This window comes from Populus nigra, chromosome 17 (genome assembly GCF_951802175.1).
Source record: "Populus nigra chromosome 17, ddPopNigr1.1, whole genome shotgun sequence".
NCBI classification, from domain to species: Eukaryota; Viridiplantae; Streptophyta; class Magnoliopsida; order Malpighiales; family Salicaceae; genus Populus; species Populus nigra.
The window spans coordinates 4,631,351-4,651,652 of NC_084868.1; positions in this window are offsets into that span (position 1 = coordinate 4,631,351).

Genomic DNA, 20,302 nt, shown 5'->3' on the forward strand with positions numbered 1-20,302 from the left:
ACACCAACGTTATTCTTTTTTCTTTTTCTTTTTTTTTCAGCAAAATGCATCATTGACCATAGTCTTTTTCTAAGCCATTTTTTATAGTTATTTAAAGGTGTTATAATTATAACTAGATATTTGATTGAGTTTCATCGCAAGTTAGATAATTGTTTTCAATATATATATATATATATATATATATATAGGTTTTTTTGATATGTTTTGTAGTTAAAAAAATTTTAAATGAAAATTAAAAAAAATTATGCATATGTAATTAGATAAATTGAGCATGATATGTATTAATAAATAAATAAAACAAACGATAAATAATAACTAAAATTTAAAAAATTTAAAAATATATGTAGATCAATATATTTAATCTTACAAGACGGAATATATTATCTAGTTGTGTTTACTATATTTATTTATTAAAATAATTTTTTATTCAATCCAATAATAATAAAAATAGACACATATTAATTGATTAAATAAAATAAAAAAAGAAAAAAATAGTATACAAGCATGCATATATTAAAAATATTATCAGTAAATAATTTTTTTCTCCTCTCTAAAACAAAGTTCATCTTTACAAGAGAAAAAAATATTATAGATGAATAAGAAAAATCTTTTCAAAAATTAAATACATAATCAAAAAATAATTATCATTTAACAGAGACTTCCTAAAAATAATAATAATAATAAAAGACATATTAATACAAATACAAATAAAGTAAAATTTTGAAAAAAAATAAAAAAAATTAATTGAAAAAAATAGAAAACAAAACAAAAAAGGTCAAGCGTTGTTGGACCTTGGCGAACAAGGCTAGCCTACCTACCCCATTTCTTCAAGGCATGCATTCGGTATTTCCTGGAAAGCCCGAATGACTGGGGTTAAATGTTTTTGAAAAAAATCAGATGATACATCGTTTGATGTTGTCAAATTCCAACCACTATGGTGACTGAAAAATCAAGCTTCAAAAGTTTTTTTATCCAAAACCCGTTTTTTACCTATTATTGACCCAAAACAGTAAGAAAACACTTTAGAAACTGTGATAAACCTATCACTTGCCTTAAAAAGTTAAAAAATCACCCCAAAATCCAAAATAAAAAATCAAACCAAACCCAGATATATTTTTTCAAGGACTTTCAGGGTAAAAAAAAAAACTAATATAAACTTTCCTACTCAAATGAAATTATTTAATTCAAATATCGACTGTTTCCGTGGTCTAAATTAGTATCAATGATATTTTTTTCTCTCTAATACTGTAATCCGGTGGTTTCTTTCTCTCATCTCTCTAACTAGAAATTGAAAAATAATAAAAATAAAATATTTGTACCAAAATTGAACTTGAAAAATATTAAGATACTGAAATTGTATATTTTACATTATTTTTTAAGTTCAAAGATCAAAGATCAAATTGTATTTGTTATTGAAACTAATGACACGCCATCTTAGTTTGACACATTTTTCATTCAAGTAGCTCTTCTTTCAACCCTAGTTTTTCCTGAGAAATCATAATTAATTGTTCTTCAATTAGAATTAAATAGCAAAAAAAAAAAACTTGAGAACCAAAATGAATTTTTAACAAATGCACAGTGCATGACAGTGTTACTTGTTTGTGTGTGTGTGTATGAACAGTAATTGACTCTATAGTAGAAAAACAACCCACGTGTTTTGAGTTATATTGTAATATCCTTTTGGATTTCATAATTTAAAAATGTGTTGTCGTGTAACAATTCATCTTTTTTTGGTCAGTTAACCATTTACTCTAGTTATATTAGTTGCTAAAACTATCATATAATTACAGCTCGAAGCGCATTGTTTTTTTTTTATTTAAATAAACTGATGTTAATTATTAAATAAAAAAATAAAAAAGTAAGTGATTACGAATTATTAAATTAAATCATTTATTATGTTGTAAAAAATTATCTTACTTTTTTTATAATTTGATTAATTTCTCTAAAATTGTCATAGGTAGGCTAATGAAGTGCAACTTCAATAAAAAAAAATAAAAAAATAAAAAAAGGGGTAGCTTGTTACCTTAAGAAAGAAAAGAGAGGAAAATAAATTATTTACTTCACAGAAAGAAAAACCATTTTTAATGATTACAAACTAATATATACATGTATTGATTCCAATACATATCTCATATTATTTCAAAAAAATTAAAAATTATATTTATAATGACTTCAAATAATCATAGAAAGCATTAGTTTTTTTTATACCTATGAGGTGTTGCTTTTTCTCTAAGAAATTAAATTTGGAGAGGTACGTTTGCAATTTAAAAATAAAATAAATGAATGTTTTACTGTTTATTTAGACCAATTCACTACTATAATTGAATTCAATTACAGTGTTTAATTTGAATTTAATTAATAAATAGATTTAATTCATGTATTTGAATGAGATAAAATTTAATTTAATTTATTTTATCTATTACTCTCATTAACTTATCTCATTTTTTCAAAAGTTTCTAAAAAAAAAAGATGGGTATTTTAAAAAAGTCAATTTTAATATTAAAATTTTTCTATTTGAAATTGTAAATAAGAGGAGTCAATCTCTAATTTATTTTTATAGTATTTTTAGAGATTGAATTTATTTAGAATTCAATTCTTAACAATAAAGTTTTTTCCAAACATAAAATTTCATTAAAATCTAAGTTATAATCAGGTCGTTTTTGCGGATTAGGGACAAGGTTATAATCGGGTTTGCAAATTAGGGACCACGGAGTAATGTGCTCATTTTCTCTCAGTTATTGTCCCGAGATGCGATGCCGTTTTCGCGGAACACCGTGTTGTGTCTAAACTCGGTCGCACGTGGAGTTTGTCTCCCATCCAACGAGCGTGGTTACACGCTCCGACCGTTAGGTGACGGGGTCTTGTCATGGGTGATTGGGCAAAGTGTTAAGGTCTACACGACAAGGGTCCGTTCAAAGCTACGGAGGGGAGTGTCCTCGAAGCCATAAATAAATAAAATTCATTTCCATGCATCCCATTTGCTGAATTTATTTTAGGGATTAGTGGTGCGTTTTGTTGGACTCTTTTTTCAAAAGAAATCTGTTTTTATTTTTCTTATTCAGGAAAATTAGTTTTGTTATTTTTTTCAAATAAATGTGACAAGCTTAAATAATAATAATAATAATAATAGCACTTCATTAGACAATGTTTTTTAATTTTTATCATCATCATATTAAAATTATCAAAAAACATTTAAAAACATTAATTTGATATTTATTTAAACAAATAATATTTTAAAAACGAGTTGAATTACATTACTAAACAAAACATAAGTACTAAAAAAAGTAATAAGATTGCATTATTAACCTGTGTAATTTTATAATTTGCGTAAAATCATTAGATTTGTGGATTGCACTTTGCTGCGGGCCGGTTAATTTTTTTTCGATGTAAAAGAAATGCTAAACATAGAGATTTGAATTATTGAATCAATTGGTAATTTAAATAATATGAATTAAAAAAATACAACAATAATAAATAAAATGACAAAATATAGCTATGAAAAAAGTTAAAAAGAACCTAACATGAGACCATCTAAAGCATAAACAAAACTCAATGTTATAGGGTAAAACTAAAAAAAAAAAACTCAGTTAAACCGGGTTAACTGATAAACTTCATGATTATGAATATAAGATTGGGATAATATCATAGAAAGAAAAGCAAAAAAAAAAAAAAAGATCATTTGAAAGGAAGGAAAAAAAAGCATGAAGACTATTTTTCAATACATCAAATGTTGAATGGTGAAATTGAAATAAATAAATTTTAAGAAATGACAAAAAAACAGTTAATTTATTTCAAACTCGCAAACCATTAAATACTAGACCCAAGTTAGATTAAGAAACTCAATTCTCAGCCAATTTAATATTGATTAGTCAAAGTAAATCCAACATAGAACAACAAATTAAAAAGACTCAAGAAAATCCAGGTTATTTTAAAAATTAGTGAAAAATCCTAGAGAAAGCAAATAAATAAATAAATAAAAATTCAAAAATTGATCTCAAATAAAAAAAATAGCAATAAAAAAAAGAACTAAATTCAAAAGAAAAAGAAAATAAAAATAAAGAGGGATGAAATAGAGAAAGACTTTTAACCTTACAATTTTTTTTAAAAAAAAACATCATTTCAAATATTGAATGATGACATAAAAAATATCAATTTAAATAATTATAAAAAAAACCAACAAAAAATGATAAATAAAAAGTCCCGAGATAACCAAGTCATTTGCAAGACCAATAAAAAATTCCACGTAGAGCAAGCTAAAGAAAAAATAGAACACAATGTTTTATTGAATAAATATTGAAGGATGAAACAAGAAAAAAATTAGCTTGGACAAAGAAAAATAAAAAATCAAGCAAATTATGACAAACATCTTCAACCTGATCAAATATTTAAAACTTGCAATCCATGAAACCTTAAATTTAGGTCCAATAAAAAAAAATTTGCAAACCAATTTAAGAATATGAATTTTAAAAACTTGTCAAAGAAAAAAAATAACAATAAAAAAATGAGGATCGAATTTGATAGGAAAAAAAAACAAATGAGGATGGAATCGTAAAACAAAATCAATTTAAAAAATGATTTCAAACAAAACAAATAGAAATCAAAAGAATACGAATCAAATTTAAAAATAAAAAAAATTAAGGGGTAAAATTTAAAAAGCATACCAATTTTATAAACTATTCAAGATAAAAAAAAATATAATAAAATGAAAAGGAACCAAATATGAAGAATAAAAAAATTAAAGGGTTGTAATGGGTTTTTTAAGAGGGTGGTGTGAAAATCAAGATGGAAAGAGAGAGAAGAAAGGGAGAAAAAGAAATGGTTGTCAATGCTAAACAAATAGAAATCTTGGAACATGCACCATACTAACACGTCAAGAGCACTGAGACCTTTTAAACACCACATTGAAAGGTAGTGTTTGATTGCTGGTCGATCCCACAAGCATTGCTCAAATGATGAGGGGGTCGTCCACATGTTAGTGCGTACGTTGCACTTGCCAACAAATGTTTTTTAATAATATTTAATATTTGTCAATTATTAAAATACCTATGACTAACCTTCAAATCTATAATAAAACCAATATAAAATGACAAAAAAAAACATTATGAGAGTTATTTTGTTTTTTTATTTATTTTAAAGCATCAAAGTAAATATTTTATTTAAAAAAAAAAACCAAAACGGACCTTAGTAATAGGTATTATATATTTTTTTTGATCAAGAATTGTATTAATGACTTTATTGTGTAATAAAAAATAAAATGACCAATATAAACTTATATAATTTATAAAAAATAATTATCTCATAGTAAAAAGACAACAAAGTTTTTTTAAGGTAGGAACAATTTTATCGTTTGACTATTTCAATAAATAGTAAAATATCTCTGGTGATATAGTAACTTCTCATTTTTTTTTTATATTTTTAATTTAATAAAGAAGCGCCTGCCCACAACTTTATTGATAGCATATCCTTTCCCCTTTTCTTTTGAACTAAAATTAGCAATTGGAATGCGAGTTTTGTTTATGGGCTCAACCCAGAAAGTTTTCAATTTTACAGCTTGATGATGGCTTTGTGTTAGATACCAAAACCTTTGCGTCGGTTTTACCACACTTGATTGTCTTGCTTCCTTCACAGAACAAAGCTAGACGGAGCATGGAAAGAAGAACCCAAATGCTTCGGTCCCCCATCGGTGGGCTGAGTTTGTTGGGCGTCTCTTTCTTCAAGAATCGAAGAAGGCAGCACCTCACCAACATGACGATAGCAACAGTTACCACAATCACACCTTTGAATTTTGTGTTCAGGAAATTATTCCTCAAAATCTCTGTAATTTCATAAGCTTTTGGCCTAAAATTGTGGACTCCATGTTTGCACGTTCAGCATTGCTGTGTTCTTCAAGATTGCAGACCAAGTTTGGTGATTGGGATCCTTGGCCATGTGTGTGGAACCACTGCCCATTTTCTTTTTGTCTTTGCTTCTGTGAAGAATACGCTGGCCATGCTTATGAAATTAGTCATCAAATTATTTATATGCTTCTGTGTACAGTAAGAGGAAGCCGTCCCTGGGTATCCTCACCTGTGCGTTCTTGATAATGTGCTCCTTTGATTATAAGTATTCAAGATATCAAATCTATGAATAAATATTCTTTCAAATTAAACTAAATTAAGGAAAATATTATTCAAATGTATTTTCTAGCAATATTATTTAAATTAAAGTATTATATGCTCCAATATATCAGATTAATATAATTTTATATTGTCTATTAATATATCCTAATATATTATTTCATATATAAATATATTTATAAATTATTATTTTCTATAATATTATATGTGTATGTAATGTTTTCCAATCTCTTAAATTAGAAAACATCTTCCTCCACCTAAAACATATGCTTTTCTTGAATCGTAAAGTGTTCATTAACTAGTTCCCTCAATGTAGTCAAACATGAGAAAATCAAGAAAGTTATTTCCAAGAAAAAATACTTTGCCTAAAAATAATACATAAAATAGTGGTATGTTTTCATAATTTAAAGTCAAACGAGTTTTTTTTTAATATGTGGTCAAAATCAAATATTTGTTAAATTTCTAAAATGTAATATTTATTAACGATCATATAAACAATTAGTGTTAAAAAAAAATAAACCTAAACTTGCACCAAAACAAGCCAACAATAATGTGCAATGGTTAATTTATGCTAAGAACATGGTAACTATGTAGCAAAAGCCTTTGGCAGAAAGGGTAGGGAAGATGCCAAGTCAAATGTCATCTTCATCCACCTAGAAGATCGTTTCAAATCCTCAACAGATTAAGAGATAAATTTCTAAGAAAATTTCTCAGAAGGTAGGTCATCATGAAAATAATAAAGAAATATGAAAGAAGTGAACGACCATGACAAAAAAAAAACAAAACAAAGGTATTGGTTATATATACAAGGTAATCCAAATATTGAGCTTGAAAAACAATACAAAATTGTTCAACATACTATGCTAATAGCTTAGAAACTAGAGCAAAGAAAATAATTGGTATAACAATGACCTAAAACCATGCCACCCAAGCTATAAGATCACTTATAAGAAGTAAAAGGGAGGCATTCATATTAAAAGAATTGGGGAACTTACCTAAACTAAAGAAAAATTTCATGTTATCATAAGTATAGTAACAGTTAAACAAGGTAATAAAATTGAGGACAACAGTACTATCCAAATTAACTTGGAGTCTAAATTTGCATCAACGAAAGTTTATACAGACAAAGATGCACAACCTAATAAATAAGTTGATTTTATAAATGACAATGATGCCTTCTTAGAATGAGATATATTAGAAAAAAGAACAACCATCCTTTCTGAAAGAAGTGTATAATGTGAAAATGAAGAAGTCAATGAGTTTGCAATTTTGATGTAATAAATAAATGATTAGGATGCAATAAAAGAAGTTGACATGGTGGAAATCCCTTCTATAGTAAAGATGAGTGACCATAATGATATTGTATCAAGAAAGTATTTTCACTCTAGTAACCAATTATTCTATCTTAATAGTGATTGTGAAGATAATGCAGATAAAAAAGTAGAAATTATAAAATCAACTAGTTAGAATGTGATCAATTGGGGGTTAAGTCTAAAATTTCTTAAGCTAACAATGGTCATGGGCAAGCATATTAAACCTTTGTATAAAATAACCAGTTTCAATAGTGTATTAATATAAAGGGCAGGGTATTAGTCGATAATGGTGCAATGCTCAACATAATGCCTTTTTCATTAATCAAGAAGATTGGTTATAGAAAAGTTGATATGTTTCCTTCTAAAGTAGGAATGTCAGATTTTACAGGAGTTAGGGATACTACAAGAGTACAAAAAAATGGATTTAATAGTTGTCTAGGACTTCTAGTATAGCTTTCTTCATGGTCGAAATAAAGACAAACTATAACACCTTACTTATGTGAGATTGGACACATGTCAACAAGTATGTCTCATCTTCACTACATCAAGTCTTAATATGTTTGCTACCTAATAGATCTATTAAAATTTTCAAAGCTGATCATAAGCCATTGATGGTGATTTTAGAAATGGTAGATGCATGGTTCTATAGGGTAGATGTTAGTGCAGTATAGCTCATGGGCATCAACCATATGAGTTGTCTACTGATTTTTTTTGTAAGTAGAAAACATTGTGAATACGACCATTAACAATTGACTTTCTAAGTCAAGTGTTTTATAATTGGAAAACATTGGTCAAGAGTTTGAAATATAGGATTAAATGAGTCACGATAACTTATTTACCCATATAAAGTCTTGCGAAAGGTTAACAACAATAATATCATATATAAGAACAAAATTTATTCATTAAAGTTTAGCAAAGATGATCAATCAATCATGTTTGATATAACAAGTCTTCCTCTAGCACCGTCAAATATAGATGATGGAAAAGCTAAAGTTTATGATCTACTAACATAAATCAACTTAGAAATTAAAGATGAGCGTAAACTAACTTATAAAAGACTATTTTCTAGAAGAATATATTTAAAATCTGGTATCATTACTCATACTTATAAAGATTATTTTGTTTGGAGTTATGATGAGAAACCTAGCCTAAACAATCTTAATGTATATATTTGGTAGCCAATCAATTGGTTATATGTGACACTAACTTTATTCATGTAAGAATATATTTATTATTAGTAAAGACATTATTTATCTTTAATATTCATTAATGTTTGATTAACGAGTATGTAATAAAGATAAAGTCATTGGGGCAAGTATTTTGCAAAGGAAATTATAAAGTGATTATAATTATGAGATTCTTTTTCATTAAAGCATTATTTCTAAATATTATTGATCAATGTTGTATTAAGACAAAACCAAAGTTATTGGATGAAAGATTTCAACCTATTGATTATAAAGAATTAATAATTGAAATTATAAGAATGAATTCCATAAAGGCAATTAATCTTTGATAAGTTCGATGAAGAATCAAGAATATGAGTAACCTTGCACTCAAACAATATTATTCTAAAATAAAACCAAGTCTAAAAAAACTAAATACAAGCTAAATAACCTTATTTGTAAAACATCATATACAAGGCTTAAAAATAACATTAAATTTTTAAATAACATGGGAAAAATAATCCTAAACCAACCTGAAAAACAATGAAATTCTTACACAGTAGCATTTGGGCTTTATCACAAAGACTTTCTAATGTCCGATCACTACAAAAATTCAATCCTATTGGAAACAAGGCCTTTAGAATCTTCTAGTAAAATTTTAGCTTGATCTAATAGTCTAATTGAAAGTTATGCTTGTTAGCGTAAAACTAAGCATTAGAAACAATAAGCCCAAAACCACTTATCCTTGTCCAATCCACAAACTACTAGGCTTTCTAAACTCTTTCTCTTACGTGAATTATATTAATTAAAGTCTGATCATATCTTGAACTCATCTTGATGCATGACTTTGCCTAAATATTTTGTTATTTGAATGATCCTTCACAAAAAGTATCAAGATCTTTTAAATTAAAAGTGATGAATTATGTTGTCCTAAAAAACATATATAAAACTAGTGTTTTACTCAAATATTTTGGAACAAAAAAAATATTAATCATAAATGAAGTTCATAAAAGACCATGTAAAGGTTATCAACGTGGAATCAAGATGAGATGACTAATCATGAAATATAACTTTCATTAGTTAGACATAACTAAAGATTAAATTACTTATGCAAAAAGATATCACTCATACCAATAGTTTGGCCCAGTATATCATTTGCTATCAACTAATCTTAATATTATAGTTAAATTATTGTAGGCTAAACAAATGGCATCATTGACAAAAGTATTATTATATCTTAGTTGTAACATATTGTCATAACCCAAATTTTGACTCCTTCTGTTTTTGTGTGAAATGATAAAAATGAGGAATAAATTGAAATTTGGGCCAAGACAACATAATTTAGAAATATGGGGACTTAATTGGACTTGAAATTATTTAATTAATGGAATCAGGGACCTAATTGATAAATGTCAGAAGTTCAGGGACCAAAGTGAAAAATAGTCATTTTCCAGGATACCAACGGCACCGTTGGGAAGCATTGTTCATCATCCCTTCCTTTTCGCGCGGAGGCAACCGATTCAATAGGGAAATCCGCAGCAATTCAATCCGATCATGGACCACGCCTTTTGCCCACGATCCCGCTCGTGGATTGATTAACAGGGGAACTAGTTTTTGCAAGCTCTCTGGCTCTATAAAAGGTTGAGTAGAGGCAAAGGAAGGAAGCAAAAAAAAAAAAAAAACAGAGGGGAAAATAGAGCAAAAAAAAAGCGTAAATTCACAGAGAAGAAAAATAGAGAAGGGAAAAAAAGAGCAGAACCGAGGAGACAAAGAGAAAAAAATGCAGGAGACAAAGAGAACGAGAGTAAGAAAACAAAGAGAGGGAGGGTGACCGAGAACAAAAAATAAAGGAGTGAGAACACAAAAAAGCCAGGGGAACGAACGAAATGGAGACAAAGGAGCAGGATGGAAGAACATTGGGAAACAAAACAAAGCAGAGCAAAAAAAAGAAAAGCAAAAGCAGAGGAAAGCCACCAAAACCAGAACCATTGTTGCTATTGTCTTCAGATTTCCAGAACTAGGTATGTACGCTTCTCTTTCCTCATTTTTCATTTTAATTCACTTCCTTTATCTGCTCATGCACGCGTGATTTAGTTCATGCATGCTTCATCTTGCCCAGCCGGGTCATTGGCTTGGGCCAGTGACCGGGCCGGTTTGGCTAGGTCTAGCCCAACCCATATGGGCTGAGCAAGGTCGAGCCCAAAAAATAAAAAAATAAAAAAATAAAAAAATATGTTTATGCATGAATAAAAATAACATAAATTTATTTTATTGGTTTATTCACTAACGCCAGAGTCGGGAATAAAAATACTAATTTAAATTTATTTTTATTTCATTGTATTGTATTTTATTTCATTTAGCTAAAAAACAGAATAAAACTATGTGCATGCGTAAAAATAAATTTATTTATTTTTTTATTCACTAACGCTAGAGTCAGAAATAAAAAAAATATTGATCTAAATTTATTTTATAGCTACGTAATATTTACCAACGTTAGAGTTGGAAGTATCCGTAGTTGAATATTCACTAGCACCAGAGTCAGGAATATTATAAGCAAATTATCATAGCATAAGCTAATAAACATTTAGCAATTTAAGGCAAACCCAACAATGCAGTCTGCCTCAGGCAAGACATTTAAGGGGTGATAATATCTTTTCTTTTACGCAACCAGTCCTGAACCATATAATCTCTGTTGACTAGTTAGGGTTCCTAGTAACCATAATACTAGGTGGCGACTCTTTAAACAAGACCATTCCCCATCAAAGAACAAGATGTTAGAAATCTGTTCTTTCTAGGAAATATTATTTTTAAGGCCGCCGCGATGTCAGGTGCAACACATATTACTTTATTAAGTAAGTTGAAGCCATCCCTTTATTGATCGATCAATCAAGAAACTATGATCAAATTCACTAAAATATAAATTATCCATAGATTTGGACTCTTGGAAACAATTAGTATTGATTAAGAGACAATATTAACTGGGGAGGATATGAAAAATTTGTATATGACTATGAAATTAGAATAATTCATTCTACTTCTTATTATGCCTAGACCAATAAGTAAATATAGTCGACCAGTAAAACTCTAATCCTTAATATATAGAAATTAGTAAAATAATAATTCTAAGACTTGGAATAATGTATTATCAAAAGTATTATAAGTATACAAGCCTTCATAGAAAATTATTTTAGAAACTGTATAGTTTAACTTATAGTTATGATGCTATGCTGTAGAATTAAAGGATTTTTAAGTGGTAAAACTTCATGTATTAGATCACTTGTTAACTCACAAAATGGAGGGCTGAAAGGATAAATAATAGACATGTTTGATAAAAAAAAAAAAGCTTATGTGAAGGTGATCTAAAGTGGAATACTATATTACTAATTAGGAAAGATCATACATCATTACAAAAATTCTTAGAGAAGATGCATCTCATTTAGCAAACTAAGATGAAGAGTTGCATTTCTTTTATCGATTAATGGTTAAATATATTACTCGTATATAAGAAATACAATAATATCTAAGATTCCTAAGGAAACTAAGGGATTGTCCTGAAGATCATAAGTGTGAAAATACTTTATCTCTATATTGTTCGAGGGCTTTATAATTAGGCTATTCTTGTTATATAATTAACTTTTTTAATTGTCAGTTCTCAATAACAAAAATCTAAGTTGATTATTATGTACAACTAGTTAGATGGTTAGAGAATAAATATTTTTGAACAGTGTAAAAGAGAAAGAATAATTATTAACAAAAAGATAGCTATAAATCTGGATTTCATACATAAATAAATATATATTTATATATAGAAATAAGAAATTTAGTTATATACATGAAGTTGTAAAAATCTTGAAAAATAGAACAAATATTATTTAATATAATAAAAATTATCCATTACACTTCAAAAAGCCTATGACAGATTCCTTTTAAATCTAGCCCTAAGTCTTTTAAAGATGAAATTACATGTTGAAAGTTTTGTATAGATTTCTTCCTTGATGCTTGTTATTGTCTTAAGTTAACCGTTGTAATATCCTTGGATGCTTGAAGGAATACGGACTTCTCCATGACTTATGACTTTTATCTCTATTTTATTTGTAGAAGCTCTAGTATCTAAGGTTATTATAACAACCCCGCTTTTTCAAAGCCAAAAATGGTGGTGAAATTTATTTATTCTTTTGTCATTGGGTTATTGATGATTTCACAATATCATTTTGTGAGTTTATAAATGTGTTCCATTCATTTGTAAGGCACAACCTACTTAGGGTAATGTAAATCAACATCCTATAAATAATGACAATACACATTCTTGCAACGGTATTCAGGGGTTTATTGTAATATAATTTATTTCTTAGTGTAGTACAATACTTAAGTGATTTCACCATACAAAATCCTCAAAAAGGAATACCATTTACATGAATTCATAACATCATGTTTTCACGTCCATACATTCACGTCAGTGTTTCATTGCAACTATCAATACCAATCATTCCAAAAGTGTCGAATGGTAACTATACAACTAGTACATCTATTCCTACAAAATACATAACGCCGATAACAAGTGAATATAGTTCTTTTCAAAAGGTGAGTCATGGAACAGATTTCCTTACGCTCCTTGTTGGTGTGAAGTCCCTGTTACAACACAAGATAATTTCAAGTGTTATAAATAATTTAAAAACATAGAAATGGATAATTAAAGGAATATTAAGGTTACTTTTCATTTATGGCCCCAAGGAGTACAATTCTTTCATTTCTCCTTATTTACGTAATATCATCCTTAATAATTCGTCTATTACTAAGGTTAATTACAATAATCAAACTTGGTCATCCATCTCGAATACCGTTAACTGAAACTATCCCTTGAATTCAAACCGGTCATCACTCCAAGATGTCATTAGCTGAAGCTAGTCAGCAAATGCAAACCGGTTATCCTTTTAGAATGCTATTAGTCAAAGCTAATCATCAAACGCAACCCAATTATCCTTGTAGGATGCCATTAGCTGAAGCTAATTAACAATCATAACCCGCCCATCCATCTCGGATGCCATTAGCCAAAGCTAATCATCAACCAATCAAACGTTTCATAGGCGGTTTATGAAATCACTATAACGTGATAATATATCCTTTGTAATACACATTTCAAACAATTTATAACAATTTAGCATTCACTATAACATAATATTACACCCTTTGTATACTCGCAAAAATGTTTCGTAATAGTTTAACGTTCAGTATAAGACAACAATAGATCATTTGTAATACTCAAACAAGCATTCCATAACAATTTAGCATTCTGCATAACACATCATTAAATCCTTCGCAATACTCATACAAATATTCGTGACAATTAACATTTAGTATTATACAACGATAGATCCTTCGTAATATTCATACAACTATTCATGATAGTTAATTTTCAGTACAATACAACAATAGATCCTTTGTAATTCTCATACAACCATTTGTGACAGTTTAGTATTCCATATAGCACAACAATAGATCCTTCGTAATAAATTCATTTCATAAATTAATGTTATGCTAAAAGAAGGTGGAAGTCACCTATCTGATCCTTTCGTGGGATGTCCTTGTCCGGTTGCACCACCTAACATATCAATGGTCACAAATCAGTACATTTGCATTTTGGTAATCAAACAACTCACACCATACAAATTTCAAGAGCACATGTCTTCACATTCTAGCATGTATATATTACAATCATACAATGCAATTATTTTAATCATTGAACCAGTTCTGATATGTAATTTGCTGCAGAACTTCATTAGGGAAACCAGTTCATTAGTGTTGCAGATTCATTAGCAAACTGATTCGCTAGAATAAAGAATCATCGGCGAAACTGGTTCGCTGGTGATGTAAACTCGTCAGCAAACTGATTCACTAGAACATAGAATTTGACACCAAAAATTGATTCGCTGCTGGCAACATAGTTTGACAATGAAAACTAGTTTGCTACTGACACCACAATTCAGCAGCGAAACTGATTCGCTGCTACTCCACAAATTCAGCAGCGAAAACTGATTCACTGCTGACACCACAATTCAGCAACGAAAACTGATTCGTTGTTGACACCACAATTCGACAACGAAACTGATTCGCTACCGACTCCACAAATTCGACAGAAAAATTGATTCATTGTTGACAACACAATTTAACGGCGAAACTGATTTGCTGGGAACAACATACTTGGCATAAATCACCATCCCACATAGGGTACTACTGACTCAGAAATCATTGACAAAAACTGAGTCACTACTGACTAAGAAATCATCAACGCAACACAATTTTCCGACTGACGTTGAAATTGTCGGCGCATATGGTTTACGACTAACGTAGAATTGTTATAAACACAAGCATGAGTTTTGTTTTGGTTCACATAATTAAGCAACTATAATAAGTTCATCATCTTTGCATTTTATCCCTTTAATCCGTGTTTTATCCAGCCTTTACTATGGCCGACCATCTCTTTAAGTTTTTTTTTTTGCATTCAATCAAAATTTTTCATTTCTCTTGCTGTAAGTTCAGGAATTAGGCCTCATACTTAGCCCTACTTTCATTCCTTTTCCTAGTCAAATTTTGCTTAGCAACTGCTAGAAAATCCTAGGTCATTTAGTTGGGATTTTCATCTTCCTTGATGGTTTTAAAATCACAAGAATTGTGGAGAAGAGTTTTGGTTTATACCTCATGGTTCTCAACAGCTCTATAAAGAGGTTTGGTGGTTTGTTCGTCTCTTTTAGTCCAGTTTCTTCCTTCTCTCACCTATTGTCAAACTGGCCCTCTAGGATCTTCTTTCTCCATTGTTTTTTGTTTTTTTTCTTCTTCATTTAGCTCAATTCTTACTCAACTCTCAAGGAAGATTGTATGCAGGCTGGTTGTGTTCAGTTTTTCTCCTTGAGAAGGAGGGGTTGTGCTGCAGCAATGGTTGTAGGTGGTTCTAGAAGGAGGTTTAGGCTTCTTCCTCTAAGTTTCGTCACTTCTCTTTCCTTTTAATCTCTTCTCACTCTACTCTCGAGAAAGATAGGCATGCAGTTGTTCAATTTAGTTTTCTCTTAGAAAGGAGAAAGGGGTTGTTCTAGAAGCCTGCAGTTGGACCTTGGGGAGAGGAAGAGTCACCTTCTCTCTCTCTCTCTCTCTCTCCTTTGTATTTATACCCCCTCTTAAATAAGATGGGGTGTTTGGGTGATGAATAAGGTTGTTCTTATCCTTATTTTAGGTTATTCTTGGGTTGGTTTTTGTTCCAATTCTCCCCTAGGATAGGTTGGCCCAACACTAATTTTTGTTGGATTTTACAGTGTCGTTGCTGATTCAAAAATCAGCACTAAAAAAACTGTGTCGTTGCTGATTCAGAAATAGGCAATGAAACTATGTCACTCCTGATTCAGAAATCGACAGTGATAGTGGACTCATTTCTGGTTTTACTTTTTTTTTGGGTGTTTACAGTAGCCCTTAAATTTTTATTTGTCTTTATCTCAACTAAGTTGCTTCAACTTCATAAGATTTTATATTCTTTGAGAGTTTCTTCATAATAAGACAGGTCTATTAAGAAATAGTACATTCTTCCTCCCATAAATTTTTCTACAACATATTAAATCTTAGCTTCATTACTAATCAATAACTCTAGTGCAAATACTTTATGGACTTGAGAAAATTAGGCATTCTTGAATTTATTTCAAGCTCTCTCATGTATCTTGACTTATTGATATTTCAAATCTTTAGGATACAATTTTTTTTAAAAGTTATTGTAGATGCTCTATAATGTTCTAGTCATTAAAGATGTTACTCTTTATTTTAGGAGCTTTAAACCTCCTTAACAATCCTTTGTAGATTTTTCTTCCACTGCTCATCTTTAGATTTTGCTTCTAGGATGGATATCTCCCATCTAGCTTTAAAAGATAGAAGATCCATCAAGTCATCTAGAGTATTTTAAAAAAAGATGTTTTAATACAAAATTACTTAAAACTAAATAAGAGTAAACTAGACTAATAATAGTAGATTATGTTTGACTTGGGAAAGGGGAATCCATAACAATTTTCTTAACACCCATAACTAAGTCTTGTTTAAACACAGTAGAAGGACCAACATCTTCATAATAAATAGTTATTTCTTGATTAATAAGAGGTGAAACAACAACTAGTATAAGTTCTTCTTATAATATTAGGTTTCCTTCCAAGTCCACCTCATGCTAAGATAATAATAATATAGAGTTTCATGTATCAAATGGACTTTATCAATATAAGAAACACCTTCTATAATTTCTATTTTAGAAGTCGCGTTGATGTTAGCTCATTGTACTTCTTCTTCATCAACCTTATTCATGCCAAAGTCACTAATTAAAAAGGATTGTCCTTCTAAGATTGCATCCATGTTGGGATGTGGGTAATTAGTGGATAGCAGACGCATCTCATAAGCTCTTCATGGATTGAAAGAAAAGCAATTATAGGTTATAAAGATTTATTTAAAAATGATAAAAAAGATCAAACTTTAACATATGGTAGAGTAAAAGAAGTAATTGTAAAGTAGTAGAAGTAACGGTATGAATGGTAGCAAATTCAATAGTTGGTACTTAAAATCAATGAGGGAAAATGATAAGTACAAGTATCAAAGAAGTAACATAAGCATAAGAATTTAATTTAAACAAGACACTTAACCTTGATCTTTTTATCAATTAAAAAATAGAAGCATAACTTGTATAAGAAGAAGAACCCAAACTGATGATCCATATCTATAGAGAAATTCCTCACTTTACAGTATCTTAAGTCATGTTCTACCACTGTTGTCACATTCTTCATTTCTTTTAAATTCTAAAAAATCACTCTATCTGGACCATCTTTATTCATGGTGTAATACATTGAGAAATAGAGGTTGTAGGGCTCACAAGAAAAATAATTGTTTCTTTAAGCTAGATTTATTACTAGCCTAAAATGTAGATCCTTATAGTTTAAAATACTTCTCTAAACTATAATTTTATCTTCCCCTTCAATATCGATCTTTTGATGTTGAGGAATCAATAACCACCTAGTTCTTGTTCTCAATAATGTTATGTGATCCATGAATAAATCACTCATACTTATTTATCATGGCTAGAAAGGTCTCTATATACCTTATAAAAAAAGTCATGGAAAGGGGTCCTCATTAAACTTTCCCCTATATAAATTAATTAGGGGTCTAAGGTTTATTGAATATTACTAAACTCTTGAAAATAGACAGTTGTTATACCTTAATGCACCATAAGATTCTATAAATATTACCTTTCATAATAAAAGGGTCATCCTCATTTTTGCTTGCATTCTTCTTATGGCCTATATATGTGGCTTGGTATATATGTGGTTGGCTTCTTAAACCTAAAACATATTAGATATCTATATATCTAGTGCAATAAAAGGCTACATATTCTCTTTATAACGGAAAATTTGTTTTTTTTCTTTTTTCTCCTAAACAGTACATTATATTTAGGAGTATCCATTAGAACGTCTTTAAATTGACTTGTAACTACTTATATAGAGGCACAAATCTCCCCACATGTTAGGTATATACCTCTTATTAATACCAAATCAAATAAAAAGATGGTTTGCATCTCATATTTGAATAAGAATAAATTATTGGACTTTGACCATAAGTGAGAAAGGGTAAGAAATTCTTTATTCATCTTGGTGAAAATCCTGGATAATTAGATTGCTTAGAAAACCTATAATATTTTTATTCTTTGCCAAAGTGTTATTGCATTCTATCCAACCACTTGCCATAATCTAGAATGAAAATGTTATAACAAGTCAAATATTTTTTTTCCTCATATGTTAAGATTCACATGGTCATCATTGAGTGGAAGTCTCTCTCTTAACTTTTGTCGCACGTGGATGCACGATGTTGGGGGGGTTATTGGAGTCGCCACCTAGTTATTTGGTTCAAGGTCGTTAGGAAACCCGAGTATATTGGTCTTATTAGAGATTTTGAGGGTAAGAGACTGGTTGTGGCTATGGAAGATATTAGCACTCCTAGCGCACCCTACCTTAGATAAGCTCATTTATGTGATTTGATATGGTTTAAAGGTTTTGATGATTTTCTAATCGATGATCTATCTGTGGCTTAGGATTGAGATTTATTCACGTAAATAAATCCGGTGTTAAGAATTTATCACTGGCTCGTGTACCCAAATAAATTCTTATGAAAACAAAGTTTTTTGTAATTTGTATGTTACGATGAGAAATACTCTCAATTAAAATTAGTGTATATTTAGAATAATTATGAGAATTTTCCAATCAACTCCTGATATTTGAAATATCAGCCTTACTTGTAGGTCCAACAAACTCTACGAGAATATTAACCATTAATTCTCGTGATTAAAATTTGACTATTGAAATATTGGTCAAATTCTCATGGATTTAGTAAACTAGTTATTAAATACCAAAATACATGCAAGTATGTATTTTTGAATTTTCATATAAAAATACTAAACGATATGATTTTTTATATTTTTGAGAGACTTGATCGTATGCAATTAAAACTTTCATTTTTTTTGGTCTTTTTAGTTTTATACATTAAAAAACATATAAGAAAATACAAACATAAACACCCATCTTTTTTTACTAATTAACCCACACACCTATACAAATTACAAATATTTACATAACATTGTAATTAACCACAAATCATAACAAAAAGACATAAAAAATCATCTAAATCCTAAAATGGACTTTTCAAAGGCTGAGGATAGCTTGGAGAGGTTGTTACACGGTACTAGAAATAGAGAAACAGTGCGACGACACGTGGGTTCCACGTGCCCCCATTATTGGAGGGGCATGGGTTTACATGACACCGCTTATGGAAGGCCCATACCTAATGGATCTAGAGCAGTGTTACCTCTTTTTTTTTTTACTATACTAGCGGTGAAGTTCATCGTCACCTGCAAAGATAGAAAAATCCATAAGCAAAGTTTTGGTTCTCTAGGCTTTTTCTTTCTCTTTCATATCTGTTTCTTTCTCCTTCATTACTGGTTTTTCATCTACTATTCTTTTCTATTGTAGACAGCTACGAGTCTATTATGAAGGTTGTCTAGTATTGTGGTGTTTATTGTGGGTTGCAAAAGGATATATCATTGTTGTTGTTGCTATGGATGGAGGAGGACAGTCTGGTAATCAGCTACGACTATAATGTCATATAATGTTATTGATCTTACTTGGTTATGGCCAACTAGAGAAGCTGAGACAACATCGTTTTAGATGTGGAGGAGTTGACATGTGCGATTCTCGGTAGTAGTTGAAAAAGAAAGAGAGAGGAAAACATCGTGGATGAAGGATGAAAAAAATAGGTGTCATTTTGGGGGGAACCAGAGGAGAGATCGAGGCTTATGGTAGGGTATGACAGTTGGGTTTGTTACTACTGCTCTTGTTGAAGCTGGGTTAGTGGTAACTGAGAGGGGAAACTGATGTTGGGGTTGCTGGTGGTGCTACTGGCAGCTTATAAGGAAAGACTTCTGTTGGGGAAGCTATGGTTTTGGTGGTTTTTAGGAAAGGTCAAAGAGGTTGGTTCCAATAATGACTGGGTCTTCTTGTGATGGTGATTTGCTGGGTTTGTTGGTTTTGAGAAATAAATAGGTGTTGGCGAAGGACACGGTGGGCGGTGAGTGGTAAGTTGGCGTGTAGTGGAGGAGGTAGTGGTCTAGGGTTTTTTTTTTGGATTCTTGGTGGCTGAGCGTTGAGGA